The following is a 16392-nucleotide window of genomic DNA, read 5'->3' as shown; positions in this document are numbered from 1 at the left end:
GATTAAAGACCCAGGTCAAGGACAGTTACCTCAGGAAATTCACTTGTTTTTTTTTCCTGAAACATTCCCACATTTTGATGAATATATCCCGTGTGTTTACTATAGATCATCATTTTACCTCCCTTTTGAAGCAAATAGCTTTTTAGAAATTAAGTATTGCCATGTGGTGAAGTGGTGATTGACTGGTACCTTAGCCTTTCTTTCAACCTGAATAAATTTTTATGCTTCATGTATTTCACAGAAGGGAAAACAAGAACAGCAAGGGCTTGTTAAAAATTAAATATACTTGCTTCATTTGTCACAAAACCATGTAGATGCATACTAAAGCTGATGCCATAATTTTGTTATGTTCAACATTAATATTTGATGCTTTCTTCTAGCTCCCTGGGATTATGCCAGAAATGTAGAAAAAAAATTCCAACAAATAGTTTATTTCACTGAAGGGTACACTCTGCCCTCATTATAGCATAGTCCTCAAGAGTCAAGCATTTTACACATCATAATGAGATGTCTGTTTATAGTAAATGTCCCCTAACAGAACATCAAATGAAACATGAAAAATGCAGCAAGGTAATGTTATAACAAGTATTAAGAATGAAATATTATTAAAAGCAAGAAAAAAGTCCACCATACATCACGAATGTTCATTCTCTTGACTGTGCATGTAATTAGATTACATTACAGTGTGGAAACAGGCCCTTCGGCCCAACAAGTCCACACCGACCCGCCGAAGCGAAACCCACCCATACCCCTACATTTACCCCTTACCTAACACTATGGGCAATTTAGTATGGCCAATTCACCTGGCCTGCACATTTTTGGATTGTGGGAGGAAACCGGAGCACCCGGAGGAAACCCATGCAGACACGGGGAGAAAGTGCAAACTCCACACAGTCAGTCGCCAGAGGTGGGAATTGAACCCGGGTCTCTGGCGCTGTGAGGCAGCAGTGCTAACCACTGTGCCACCGTGCCGCCCATGTGCCACCGTGCCGTCCAGAATGGTTAGAGGAATTTTCAATATTCCAGAAGTCTTGTAATATTTCAGCAATGAATAGTCTAAATCTTGCTTCCAAGATTCCTTTAGGATCTCTGAAGTTAGTGAAATCTTTTGGAACACCTTAGCAACCAACTCAAGAACTTGGCTGGAAAACCAGGCTACCTTTGTACATTTGCTTTTTTGCTTGGAACGAAAGAATCCAAATACTCGGCACTGAATTTTAAACTACTGTCCTGGGTTAATTCTGTGGTGATGACAGTTAAAATATGCTATGTTAGGAAGCAACAGGAGCAAGTTGACTTATGCATTTAACTCAGTTTTGCTTGTTAGCATGTGGAAAACTGTATAGGACAGGTGGGTCTGGTCTTTACATATGTAAATACTCACTAACTGAGGTTTTAATCTTGGATCCTGGGAATCAAAAGGCCAAACAAATGCTTTTAGATTAGATTCCCTACAGCATGGAAACAGGCCATTCATCCCAACAAATCCACAGTGACCCTCTGAAGAGTAACCTACCCAGACCCACTCCCCTATTTACCCCTGACTAATGCACCTAACATTATGGGCAATTTAGCATGGCCAATTCACCTGGCATGCACATTTTTGGACTGTAGCAGGAAACCAGAGCACCCAAAGGAAACCATGCAGACATGAGGAGAATGTGCAAACTCCACACAGGCAGTCACCCAAGGCTGGAATCGAACCCAGGTCCATGGCACTTTGAGGTAGTAGTGCTAACCACTGAGCCACGTGCTGCCCCTGTTAGAGGATAAGGAAACCTGATGGCTGTACACAACATTTATTTTGATCTTGTACCAAGATATGTTGGCACATAATCATCCAGGAGCTTCTCAGTACTTGCTGATAATGGTGTGTTTTTAGCTTAAAGAGGTTTTGGGCTCATCAGCCTTTGCTATTCAGCAGCAGTAATCATCTGGGTCCAGGATTTTGCCTCCAGAGTCTCAGGACCAGGCTGTCTCCACTCCATAGTTGAAATTGCTGCTTTGGAAGTGGGAGACCTTGTGGTCCCCGAAGCTATCTTGGGACCCCTCAGCTAAAAACATTTCCAGATAACTTGTGTTTCTGAATTAAAGATTTCTGTATGGTTCAGGGTTACAGTATATTTTTCAGTGATTCAGTTCAAATTTTACTTGAGAGTGCTCCTTGAAAGCGCATTGGGATAATTCATTATGCTAAAGACTTGACATATATACAAGTTGTTGTTGTTTCCTGAACTAATTAACGAAGCAGGCAAGTTCTATAATCCTTTTACTCACCGCATTGGTGGAATATCAGCAATGCTGCCCCATGTTGTTGCAGGATATAACTGTTGGGAGCCCTGTGGAGATATTTGAAGTTTTCTTTCTGCTGGGAATGGAGCAGACACTATTTACTTCAGCTCCATTGCTCCTGCGGTGTAACACCTGTGGAGTAAGTCTCAGTGAAAAAATGATTCAGAACTCAGAAGCCTGAATTTCTCAAAGCTGATTTATAGTTTAGCTCAAAGTTTATTTACTGATAACACCGTTCAAGTTGTCAAAATAAAACATATATTCTGTTTACTTCTGTCTTCCCATTTTTTTTGCAGTCACCTTACAAAATCAATGTGGATTGGATCCTTCTGCCTGGATACTGAGCATCATTCTGAGTGGACCTTTAATTGCCGCCAAAATATTTGGTACTTTTAGGTTGTGGGAATCTCTGATGAAAATGTTGTTTTGGCTCTGTGAATGATTGTTTCTATTCAATGTTTCCTGATAGGTGCAGATTTCACGTCCTGATAAGATTCCTGTAAATCTGCTCTGTGCTCTCTCTGGAGCAATTATATTTTTCCTGTAATCTGGTGACAAGAACTGTACACAACAATCCAGTTGTGGCCTAACCAACATTTTACACAATTTTCAGTGTTACATCCCTGCTTTCGTATGCTATGCCTTATGCAACAAATGAAAGGGTTCCATACAATTTCTTGATAACCTTATTGACCAGTCCTGCCATCTTTAGGGACTTGTGGACCTGCATATGGAGGACTCTCATACCCTCTATCCTCATATCCTCCATGCATATGGTAGACATGTATTTGGAGGACTCTCATACCCTCTATCCTCATACTATCCTCCTATTTCTTATGCATTCCCTTGCTTTGTTTGCCCTCTTCAAATGCAAACCTTGCACTTCTCTGATTTGAATTCCATTTGTCTCATTCCATTGACTTAAATAAACCAATGGTATCATTCTGAATTTGACAGACATCCTCTTTACTCTCAACCACATGGTTGATTTTTGTGCCATCTTCAACTTTCCTCACCACATCTCTCACATTTAAGTTCAAATAATTGATGTACAACAAGCAGCCAGGGATCCAATACTGAATCCAGTGGAATGCCATTCATAAATGTTTCCATTTGTGAAAACAATCTTTGACCATTTCTCTCTATTTCCTGTCACTGAATCAATTGTAGATCCAATCCAACGGTAACCCTTGTATCACATGGTCTTTTACTTGTTGACCACTCTGCAATGTGGGACCTTATCAAATTAATTACTGAAATCTCCATTGGTGAGACCTACTGCAGTATGAGGCAGCAATGATATAATATGGGGTAACAATGGTATAGTAGCATTAATATGCAGAGATCCCAGTAATGCTCTGAGAATGAATTTTCAAATCCCACCATGGCAAATGGTCAAATTTGAACTTAAGTAAAAATGAAATTGAAAATACAAAGCCTAATGACGACCTTAAAGCAATTGTAGTTAAGCAAAAATTCTCATTCACTAATACCTTTTAGGGAAGGAAATCTGCTGTCCTTACCTGGTTTGGTCTACATATATATTGTTAACTACACTCGACAATGGCTGAGCGAGCAGTTGTATCTAACCATGAAAAAGTCTCAAAAATAGGACATAGAACATTACAGAGCAGTACAGGCCCTTCGGCCCTCGATATTGCACCGACCTGTCATACCAATCTGAAGCCCATCCAGCCTACACTATTCCATGTACGTCCATATGCTTGTCCAATGACGACTTAAATGTACTTAAAGTTGGCAAATCTACTACCGTTGCAGGCAAAGCATTCCATACCCTTACTACTCTCTGAGTAAAGAAACTACCTCTGACATCTGTCCTATATCTATCACCCCTCAATTTAAAGCTATGCCCCCTCGTGCTCGCCATCACCATTCTTGGAAAAAGGCTCTCCCTGTCCACCCTATCTAACCCTCTGATTATCTTATATGTCTCTATTAAGTCACCTCTCAACCTTCTTCTCTCTAACGAAAACAGCCTCAAGTCCCTCAGCCTTTCCTCGTAAGACCTTCCCTCCATACCAGGCAACACCCTAGTAAATCTCCTCTGCACCTTTTCCAAAGCTTCCACATCCTTCTTATATTGCGGTGACCAGAACTGTACACAATATTCCAAATGTGGCCGCACTAGAATTTTGTACAGCAGTAACATAACCTCATGGTTCCGGAACTCGATCCCTCTATTAATAAAAGCTAAAACACCGTATGCCTTCTTAACAACACTGTCAACCTGGGTGGCAACTTTCAAGGATCTGTGTACATGGACACTGAGATCTCTCTGCTCATCTACACGACCAAGAATCTTACCATTAGCCCAGTACTTTGCATTCCGGTTAGACAATAGACAATAGACAATAGGTGCAGGAGTAGGCCATTCTGCCCGTCGAGCCTGCACCACCATTCATTATGATCATGGCTGATCATCCTCAATCAGTATCCTGTTCCTGCCTTTTTTATTCCTGATGAAGGGCTTTTGCCCGAAACGTCAATTTTACTGTTCCTCGGATGCTGCCTGAACTGCTGTGCTCTTCCAGCACCACTAATCCAGAATCTGGTTTCCAGCATCTGCAGTCATTGTTTTTACCTTATCTCCATAACCCTTGATTCCACTATCCTTGAGAGCTCTAACCAACTCTTTCTTCAACGAATCCAGAGACTGGGCCTTCACTGCCTTCTGGGGCAGAGCATTCCACACACCCACCACTCTCTGGGTGAAAAAGTTTCTCCTCATCTCTGTCCTAAATGGCCTACCCCTTACTTTTAAGCTGTGTCCTCTGGTTCGGAACTCACCCATCAGCGGAAACATGTTTCCTGCCTCCAGAGTGTCCAATCCTTTAATAATCTTATACGTCTCAATCAGATTCCCTCTCAGTCTTCTAAACTCAAGGGTATACAAGCCCAGTCGCTCCAATCTTTCAACATAAGATAATCCCGCCATTCCAGGAATTGACCATGTGAACCTATGCTGCACTCCCTAAATCGCCAGAATGTCTTTCCTCAAATTTGGAGACCAGAACTGCATACAATATTCCAGGTGCGGTCTCACCAGGGTCCTGTACAGCTGCAGAAGAACCTCTTTGCTTCTATACTCAATCCCTCTTGTTATGAAGGCCAGCATGCTATTAGCTTTCTTCACAACCTGCTGTACCTGCATGCTAGCCTTCATTGACTGGTGTACAAGAACACCCAGATCTCTTTGTACTGCCCCTTTACCTAACTTGACTCCATTTAAGTAGTAATCTGCCTTCCTGTTCTTGCCACAAAGTGGATAACCATACATTTATCCACATTTAACTGCATCTGCCATGCATCTGTCCACTCACCTAACCTGTCCAGGTCACCCTGTAATCTCCTAACATCCTCCTCATATTTCACCCTGCCACCCAGCTTTGTATCATCAGCAAATTTGCTAATGTTATTATTAATACCATCTTCTATATCATTAATATATATTGTAAAAAGCTGCGGTCCCAGCATTGATCCCTGTGGTAGCCCACTGGCTACCGCCTGCCATTCCGAATGGGAGCTGTTTATCACTACTCTTTGTTTCCTGTCAGCCAACCAATTTTCAATCCAAGTCAGTGCTTTTCCCCCAATACCATGAGCCTTAATTTTGCTCACTAACCTCCTATGTGGGACTTTATCAAAGGCTTTCTGAAAGTCCAGGTACTCTACATCCATTGGATCGCCCTTGTCCATCTTCAGAGTTACATCCTCAAAAAATTCCAGAAGATTAGTCAAGCATGATTTCCCCTTCATAAATCCATGCTGGCTCTGACCTATCCTGCTACTGCCATCCGGATGTGTTGTAATTTCATCCTTTATAATTGACTCTAGCATCTTTCCCACCACTGAGGTCAGACTAACTGGTCTATAATTTCCTGCTTTCTCTCTCGTTCCTTTCTTAAAAAGTGGTACAACATTAGCCAGCTTCCAACCCACAGGAACTGATCCTGAATCTATCGAACTCTGGAAAATAATCACCAACGCATCCACGATTTCTCGAGCCACCTCCTTCAGTACCCTGGGATGTAGACCATCAGGCCCCGGGGACTTATCCGCCTTCAGACCTAACAGTGTCTCCAACACCAATTCCAGGCAAATATAAATTCCCTTCAGTTCAGGTTCTTCAGCCAATGTTACCTCAGGAAGATTGCTTGTGTCTTCCCCAGTGAACACCGATCTGAAGTACCAATTCAATTCTTCTGCCATTTCTTTGTTCCCCGTAATATATTCCCCTGTTTCTGTCTTCAAGGGCCCAATTTTAGTCTTAACCATTTTTTTCCCTTTCACATACCTAAAAAAGCCTTTACTATCCTCCTTTATATTATTGGTCAGTTTACCTTCGTACCTCATTTTTTCTCTGTGTATTTCGTTCTTAGTAATCCTCTGTTGTTCTTTTAAAAACTTCCCAGTCCTCCGTTTTCCCACTTATCTTTGCTATGTTATACATTTTCTCTTTTGACTTTATATGTTTCTTAACTTCCTCCGTCAGCCACGGCCACCCATGCCTCCTCATAGGATCTTTCTTCCTTTTTGGAATGAACTGATCCTGCATCTTCTGTATTATACCCAGAAATATCTGCCATTGTTCCTCCATTGTCATCCCTGCTAAGGTATCGCACCATTGAATTTTGGCCAGCTCCTCCCTCATAGCTCCATAGTTCCCTTTATTCAACTGAAATATTGTCACTACCGATTGTACCCTCTCCCTTTCAAATTTCAGATTGAAGCTTATTGTATTATGGTCATAACTTCCCAATGGCTCCTTCACTTCAAGGTCCCTGATCAATTCTGGTTCATTGCACAATACCAGATCCAGAATTGCCTTCTCCCTGGTAGGCTCCAGCACCAGCTGTTCTAAGAATCCATCTCTGAGGCACTCCACAAAGTCTCTTTCTTGAGATCCAATACCATCCTGATTCTCCCAATCTACCTGAATGTTGAAATCCCCCATAACAACTGTAGTAACATCTTTGCGACAGGCCAATTTCAGCTCCTTATTCAACTTACACCCTACATCCATACTACTGTTTAAGGGCCTGTAGATAACTCCCAAGAGGGTCTTTCTACCCTTAGAATTTCTCAGCTCTAAACATACTGACTCTACATCCCCCGATTCTAGATCCCCCCGCGCAAGGGACTGAATATCATCCCTTACCAACAGGGCCACCCCATCCCCTCTGCACGTCAGTCTGTCCTTACGATAGCACGTATAGCCTTGAATATTCATTTCCCAGGCCCTGTCCACTTGAAGCCATGTCTCAGTTATCCCCACAATATCGTAGCTGCCAATTTCCAAAAGAGCCTCAAGCTCATCCATCTTATTTCTAATACTTTGTGCATTCATATATAGTATTTTTAATTTGTTACTGCCCTCACTCTTCCTATCAACCCCTATTTCACTCAACCTTATGGCATGATCCCTTTTTGAGTTTTCTGCTTCATTGATACCGTTGTCTTTCTTGACTTCCCTTGTTCTAACTTTCCCTTCAATTTCCTTCCCCCCTGCTATTTAGTTTAAACGCAGCTGTGTTGCAGTAGCAAACCTGCCTGCCAGAATGCTGGTCGCTAACCTATTAAGGTGCAAACCATCTCTTTTGTATAATTTATGCTTACCACAAAACATACCCCAGTGATTCAAGAATTTAAACCCTTGCTTCCTGCACCAGGTCCCCAGCCACACATTCAAGTCCATTATCTCCCTGTTCCTGGCCTTGCCAGCCCGAGGAACTGGAAGCAAACCGGAGATAACCATTCTGGACATCCTGCTTTTCAGCCTTCCTCCTAGTTCTCCGAAGTCCCGCTGTAGTATGTTCCTCCTCTTTTTCCCGACATCATTTGTGCCGACATGTACCACCACCTTTGGCTCTTCACCTTCGCCCTTGAGGATTTCCTGCACTCTGTCTGCGATGTCCTTAATCCTGGCACCAGGAAGGCAACACACCATCCTTAAATCCTGCCTGCTATTACAGAAACCCCATTCAGTTCCTCTCACTATGGAGTCCCCTATCACCACGGCTCTGTGCGATGTCTGACTCCTCAGCTCTGCCTCCACGCCAACCTTTGATTGACAGACCTGACCGCCTCATGGATTGGCAGTGTCATCTGTCTCTACTGTTTCCAAAAGATTCAACTTGTTCCTGACAGGTACTTCCCCCGCAGTCTCTTGCACCTGTTTCCTCTCTGTCTTCCTTATCATCTTCACTCTGCTGCTCTCTTCTGGTATGGTCGGTGTAATAACCTTGCTGAAGGTCCTGTCCAGAAAGATCTCGATCTCTCGGATGAGCCTAAGATCCTCGAGATCTTTCTTCAGTGCTGCGATATGCTCTCTCAGTAGCTGAACATGCACACACTTTCCACAGATATACGAGCCAGATACACCAGAGTCGTTGACCTCCCACATCATGCACGTAGCACACTGAACCAGCTGGGCAGTCATGTCTTCACCCTCTTCAACTGTGGCGTAATCACTTCACTCAACCTCCTTGTCGAAGACTCCTGAGCTAAAGACTCTCTCTTCTCTCAACAGGAACTTCCCTGGACTCTCTTTTTGGGGCAAGTCTGTGGACTTTAAAGTTAGATTAGAGGAGGCCCTACTTTGTAGGACCTGGGGTCTAGAACACACCCACTCAAATAACAATCACTTACTTTCCCAACCGGCTCTGCGCTCCGACTTCACTTCCGCCCAGCTCCCGTCGCGCTCTGCTGCAAAAAAGGTTACTCTGACCAAAGTGAATCACCTCACACTTATCCGCATTAAACTCCATTTTCCACCTCTCAGCCCAGCTCAGCAGCTTATCTATGTCTCTCTGTAACCTACAACATCCTTTGTCACTATCCACAACTCCACCGACCTTAGTGTCATCTGCAAATTTACTAACCCACCCTTCTACACCCTCATCCAGGTCGTTTATAAAAATGACGAACAGCAGTGGACCCAACACCGACCCTTGCAGTACACCACTGGTAACTGGACTCCAGGATGAACATTTCCCATCAACCACCACCTTCTGTCTTCTTTCAGCAAGCCAATTACTGATCCAAATTGCTATATCTCCCACAATCCCATTCCTCCGCATTTTGTACAATAGCCTACTGTGGGGAACCTTATCAAAAAAAAAATATGCCTTGCTGAAACCCATATATACCACATCAACCAATTTATTCTCATCTACCTGTTTGGTCACCTTCTCAAAGAACTCAATAAGGCTTGTGAGGAACAACCTACCCTTCACAAAACCGTGCTGACTATCCTAATCAAATTATTCTTTTCTAGCTGATTATAAATCCTATCTCTTATAACCTATTACCAGCAACTGAAGTAAGGCTCACTGGTCTATAATTACCTGGGTTGTCTCTACTCCCCTTCTTGAACAGGGGAACTACATTTGCTATCCTCCAGTCTTCTGGCACTATTCCTGTAGACAATGACGATTTAAAGATCAATGCCAAAGGCTTGGCAATGTCCTCCCTGGCTTCCCAGAGGATCCTAGGATAAATCCCATCCGGCCCAGGGGACTTATCTATTTTCACACTCTGCAGGATTTCTAACACCTCCTCCTTGTGAACCTCAATCCCACCTAGTCTAGTAGCCTGTATCTCAGTATTCTCCTCGACAACATTGCCGTTTCCTAAAGTGAATACTGTCGAAAAATATTCATTTAGTGCTTCCCCTATCTCGTCTGACTCCACACACAACTTCCCACTATTATCGTTGATTGGCCCTAATCTTACCATTGTCATTCTTTTATTCCTTAAATACCTATAGAAAGCCTTAGGGTTTACCCTGATCCTATCCGCCAATAACTTCTCATGTCTCCTCCTGGCTCTTCTGAGCTCTCTCTTTAGGTCTTTCCTGGCTACCTTGTAACCCTCAAGCGCCCTAACTGAGCCTTCACATCTCCTAACATAAGCCTTCTTCTTCCTCTTGACCAGAGATTCCACTTCCTTTGTAAACCATGGCTCCCTCGCTCTACAGCTTCCTCCCTGCCTGACAGGTACATACTTATCTAGGACATACAGTAGCTTTTCCTTGAAAAAGCTCCACATTTCTAATGTGCCTATCCCCTGCAGTTTCCTTCTCCACCCTATGCTTTCTCAATCTTGCCTAATTGTATCCTGAAGTAGGGCTTATGCCCGAAAAGTCGACTCTCCTGTTCCCTGGATGCTGCCTGACCTGCTGCGCTTTTCCAGCAACACATTTTCAGCTAATTGTATCGGTAATTGCCTTTCCCCCAGTTGTAACTCTTGCCCAGTGGTATACACCTATCCCTTTCTATCACTAAAGTAAACATAACAGAATTGTGATCGCTATCACCAAAGTGCTCACCTACTTCCAAGTCTAACACCTGGCTGGGCTCATTACCCAGTACCAAATGTAACGTGGCTTCGCCCCTTGTTGGTTTGTCTACATACTGTGTCAGGAAGCCCGCCTGCGCACACTAGATAAAAACTGACCCATCTATAGTACTCATACTATAGTGTTCCCAGTCAATATTTGGAAAGTTGAAGCCCCCCATGACAACTACCCTGTCTCTCTCACTCCTATCGAGAATCATCTTTGCTATCCTTTCCTCTACATCTCTGAAACTATTCGGAGGCCTATAGAAAACTCCCAACAGAGTGACCTCTCCTTTCCTGTTTCTAACTTCAGTCCATACTACCTCAGTTGACGAGTCCCCAAACACCCTTTCTGCAACTGTAATACTGTCCTTGACCAACAATTCCACACCTCCCCCACTTTTGCCATCTTCTCTGTTCTTACTAAAACATCTAAATCCTGGAACCTGCAACAACCATTCCTGTTCCTGCTCTATCCACATCTCCTAAATGGCCACAACATCGAAGTCCCAGGTACCAACCCATGCTGCAAGTTCACCCACCTTATTCCGGATGCTCCTGGTGTTGAAGTAGACACTTCAAACCAACTTCCGGTGCCATCTTGCATCCTTGAAACTTGATTTTGGACCTCCCTACTCTCAACCTTTTCTATACTTGAACTACAATTTTGGTTCCCATTCCCCTGCTGGATTAGTTTAAACCCACCCAATAGCCTTAGTGAATATCCCCCCCAGGATATTGGTACCCCTCTGGTTCAGATGAAGACCATCCTGCTTGTAGAGGTCCCACCTACTCCAGAAAGAGCCCCAATTATCCAACACTCCAAAACCCTCCCTCCTGCACCTTCCCTGTAGCCACGTGTTCAACTCCTCTCTCTCGCTATTCCTCACCTCACTAGCACGTGGCATGGACAACAAACCAGAGACAACAACTCTGTTCGTCCTAGCTCTAAGCTTCCATCCTAGCTCCCTGCCTTTCTGCCTTAAATCCCCATCTCTCTTCCTACCCATGTCGTTGGTGCCTATGTGCACCACGACTTGGGGCTGCTCCACCTCCCCTTTAAGGATCCCAAAAACACTATCAGAGACATCACGAACTCTGGCACCTGGGAGGCAACACACCAACCGTGAGTCTCTCTTGTCCCCACAGAACCTCCTATCTGTCCTCCTAACTATGGAGTCCTCAATGACTACTGCTCTGCTCCTCTTCCCCTTTCCCTTCTGAGCAGCAGGGACAGACTCTGTGCCAGAGCCCTGTACCCCACGGCTTTCCCCTGGTAAGTCGTCCCCCCCAACAGTATCCAAAATGGTATACTTATTGTTGAGGGGAATGGCTACAGGGGATCCCTGCACTGCCTACCGGTTCCCTTTCCGTCTCCTGACTGTAACCCATTTGCCTTTTTCTTGTACCTCAGGAGTGACTACCTCCCTGTAACTCCTCTCAATAACCCTCTCTGCCTCCTGAATGATCCGAAGTTTATCCAGCTCCAGCTCCAGTTCCCTAACGCGGTTTTCAAGAAGCTGGAGTTTTACCAAAGCAACAAAACTGAATGCACCGCCCAGTCTCCTCAATGCACTGGGAATGATGATAGTAAAGTCAACTATTTTGATCTTGCAAAGCCCCTGGAGCTGAGAATTCCCTTACTTTGCTGGTGTCATTTTTATGGGTTTGTGGGAGAGTTTTCTCTGCAAAGCAGAGTGAGTTTCTCCGAAACTTGTCCCAAACTTGCCTCATGGTGCCCTTGTCACCCGATGCTAGCCTGCTTCTCCCACTTGCTGCAGCTAGATATGTTTAACACAATCAGGACATGCTCGGATTCCTGATGCCAGCACCGTCTTTAAATGGCAATTGTGCACTCTGACACGCAATTCAGTCCAAGCTGCGCTGCATAGCACATGATATGTGTCCTGGCTGTGACAGCCAAAGGGAAATTAGCACCCCACTTGGTAGACAGGGAATTGAAAGTTCTGGTGGATAGGGTAGTGCAGAAGAGGGCCTTCCTCTTCCCTAGAATCAGCGGGGGAGGCCCTGACTCCAGATCCTTCCAGCCTGCTGTGAGTTTGCTGTCCAGGGCAGTGTGGTTTCAACCAACTGTGGGAATGCACAACAGCGCTGCGGGCAGGTCTTGAACCTTCTCCGTTCTGCTAGGGTATTATGTCTCAGATAACCCATACCCATTCTATGTCTGCTGCTGCATCCCTACCTCCCCCCAAGGCTCTGGCTTGACGACTCTCAGTGACATATCCAATGTCTTCCCTCATTCACTCTCACTCAGTCCCTCAAAGTGATTAACACTACATGACTCTTTCCTCTCATACTCATTCATGTAGGACACATCACTGCTCATCCCTCAATGCCTTTAGATCACTCAATCCTTCCCTAAGTTTCATTCCAGGAAATACATGCTCGAGCAGAAAGAGATAAGTGTTGCAATGACCAACTCTTGGCTTCTTACCCACTTCAATTTTGACCATCCTGAGCAAACAATGATAGTGCCCATGCCCCTGAAATGATATCAGAGAAAACATTTGATCAATTGAGCAGGAAACCCCCTGATTTATGGCATCACCATAATGCCACCCACCACCTACCCCTACTCCCAATTGGCATTGCCCCATCGCCAGCCTTCATTGTGTACTGTTTCCCCTTGATTTTGAGATATAGCCATTTGTTTGATACATGTTTGTGGGTGGCACGGTGGCACAGTGGTTAGCACTGCTGCCTCACAGCGTCAGAGACCCGGGTTCAATTCCCGCCTCAGGCGACTGACTGTGTGGAGTTTGCACGTTCTCCCCGTGTCTGTGTGGGTTTCCTCCGGGTGCTCCGGTTTCCTCCCACAGTCCAAAGATGTGCAGGTCAGGTGAATTGGCCATGCTAAATTGCCCGTAGTGTCAGGTAAGGGGTAAATGTATGGGTGGGTTGCGCTTCGGCGGGGCGGTGTGGACTTGTTGGCCCGAAGGGCCTGTTTCCACACTGTAAGTAATCTAATCTAATCTAATATGCAAATTGTTTGCTATGTAGGCTGCTGACACATGCTGTAGATATGACATTGAGATAAGATGGCACCATAACATCAAAATGTTCACCACCATGAATAATCATACTGACCATAGAAACCATAGAAATTATACAGCATAGAAGGGGGCCATTTGGCCCATCTTGTCTATGCCAACTCAAATTCACTCAGATGCCCTTTCCAAACCCATCTTCCTGCATATGGCCCATAGCCTTGCAGCTTACAGAACTTAAGGTGCATTTCCAGGTCCTTACATCCATGACAAGCTGCCTGGCCTTGTGTCTGCCCTGAACAGCAAGGGCAACACTGTCATACTGAAAGCCTTTAAACTCTGGCTGAGGGAACAAGGCACAAAAAGCCTAGAGAGCTCACAAGTAGCTTTAAGAAATTCCCTGTGACTGTCCATGAGCTAGATGCCTGTCATTGCGTTGTGTATTGCAATAGTATTGTAACTGATGAACTCCAAAGCAAAACATTAAAGTGCCAATCTGTGTTATAAGTGGATTAGAGATGTGCCACTGTGATTGAGTGAGTCCAGTACATGTCAGATGCCAATATCTATGGAAGGGTGCATGAGGCTGCTGCCCATGAAGCACTGAATCCTCTACTATCAACATCCTGGGGTTACCATTGACCAGGAACTGAACTGGAGCAACCATATAAATATGGTTCAGGAACAGGTCAGTGGCGAGGAATGTTGCAACAAGTAACTCACCTCATGACTCTCCAACATTGTCCACCATCTATAAGGCACAAGTCAGGAGTGGCACCACATTGTTAAATACTTTTCCAAATCCTTATATCTCATTAATTTGGGATGACCTCAATTACTTTTGTATGGCTATTGGCTCTCACCATCATTTATATCTCTTAATAAGACTGTGCTGAGTTTTCTCTAATTTGAGCCTCTGCATCCTTTATTTTTCTTACTGGATAATGCTTAGTTGCTATAATTCTTAAACCACTATTTCAAAATAGATCACTTTATCATCTATGGGCTTCTATGCTGCATTTAGATGTTTGTGGTGCAAAGTCATTGTAAACGAAAGATATTACAAGCCTTAGATCTACTTTACAATGTCACATAGGTGAGAACACCTTATTTCTCAAACCGGTTGTAAAAAAAGCATTGTTCACAAATTACATCTGAAGACATAACGTCAAGTTAAGGACTGCTGCTTCAAATTATGGTGGATTTATATTTGTTTTCTGAGTTTAGTTTTTGTCATGGCTGTATAGCTTTGATGTCCAAATGTTGTTTTATTTACATCATTTTTAATGTTAGTTTGGTACCATAAAGGTTATAATTATGAATGTGAAATGGAATATGAAACAATAAATATTGCATTATTTTAGTTGTTTTGTCTAAATATCATAAAGTAGCATACAATATCCCTGTACTACCTTTATAGCAAATATACATATATTTCAAGGTCTTTTTCCTGGGTTGGGGGTGTCCAGAACTAGAGGGCATAAGTTTAGGGTGAGAGGGGAAAGATCTAAGAGGAACCCAAAGGGCAACGTTTTCATACAAAGAGTGATGTTGTAGGCAATGAGCTGCCAGAGGAAGTGGCAGAGGCTGGTACAATTACAACATTTAAAAGATATTGGGTTGGATACATAAATAGGAAGGGTTTAGAGGGATATGGGCCAAGCGCTGGTAAATAGGACTAGATTAATTTAGGCTATCTGTTCGACATGAATGAGTTGGACCGAAGAGCCTGTTTCCATGCTGTACATCTCTATGACTCTATGACAATATGATTTGCAGAGTGCTGAGGTTTTGGATTTACCTTTAATTGAACTGGTAGTGTACATTCAGAATGTGAAGAGCAATCACATAAAATAGCTACCTTTTGTAACTGAGAGTAAAAATTGCTTTGGAGTTATCTCTACCTACTAGTTTCTGAAGGTGTTAATGTTTAATGTATTGATGCACATCTAAGATGTTGCATTTTGGCATAAGAGGAGTTGTGAGATATTGTTAATTTATACTCATGTTTGATCATTGTAAAAAATTGTTTTAAATTGGGACAACTTTTTCTGAGCTTAAAGCCAGTAGGTCAGATATTTGACAGCACCTTCTGACCCCATAATCTCCACCACCTACAAGGACAAGGGAAGTAAGTGTTACCACTTGCAAGTGCCCTCCAAGTCATAGATCCTTCTGACTTGAAAATGCATGATTATTCCTTTATTGTTGTTGTGCCAAAATTGTAAAATTCCCTTCATTATAGCAGTGTTCATGCACTGACAAATCATTGATATATCAGCACTGAGTGATGATGGCTCAGCACCACCTTCTTGAGGGCAATTTAGTTTGGACAATACATGTTGGCCTTGACAATGATGCTTATTTTCCAAAAATGAGGTTTTTTTAAAAAAATAGAAGCTTTGCTGTAGGTTCATGTGAAGGGCATAGCTGTAAGTATACTTTGTATTATATCATATGATATTTACACAGCCCAATTTTTTCTAAATTTTGTCCTTTACATCTTTTACTGAGATTAATTATTCTAAGGTAAGAATGCTAAATGAAGGATCAGAAACTTTACTGAGGGCATGACCAAGACTAAGAAGAGGAGGAAAAAGCTCAAATACATCATGATGCAATGACTGGGGAGTGACAGGTTTGACGTTAAAGGCTGAGGATAGACTGTGATTCATTAATAACGTTTGATTTATTTATTAAATATTTCAATTATTGTCATGATGCAATTGGA

The 16392-nt window shown here is 43.3% G+C and overlaps 1 long non-coding RNA gene across 1 annotated transcript in view; it reads right to left on the bottom strand.

Moving 5' to 3' along the window:
- The window catches only part of LOC122539284 (uncharacterized), a 49607-nt gene extending 47228 nt beyond the window's left edge, over window positions 1-2379 (bottom strand). The window contains exon 1 of the long non-coding RNA XR_006309019.2: window positions 2278-2379. This is a non-coding gene — a long non-coding RNA (uncharacterized LOC122539284). The remainder of the gene's footprint in view (window positions 1-2277) is intronic.
- Window positions 2380-16392: the final 14013 nt, after the last annotated feature.

Source organism: Chiloscyllium plagiosum, unplaced genomic scaffold, assembly GCF_037043375.1.
Source record: "Chiloscyllium plagiosum isolate Xiang-an unplaced genomic scaffold, Cpla_swu_hap1 HiC_scaffold_2, whole genome shotgun sequence".
Taxonomy (NCBI): Eukaryota; Metazoa; Chordata; class Chondrichthyes; order Orectolobiformes; family Hemiscylliidae; genus Chiloscyllium; species Chiloscyllium plagiosum.
This window is presented reverse-complemented; position numbering and strand designations above follow the sequence as displayed.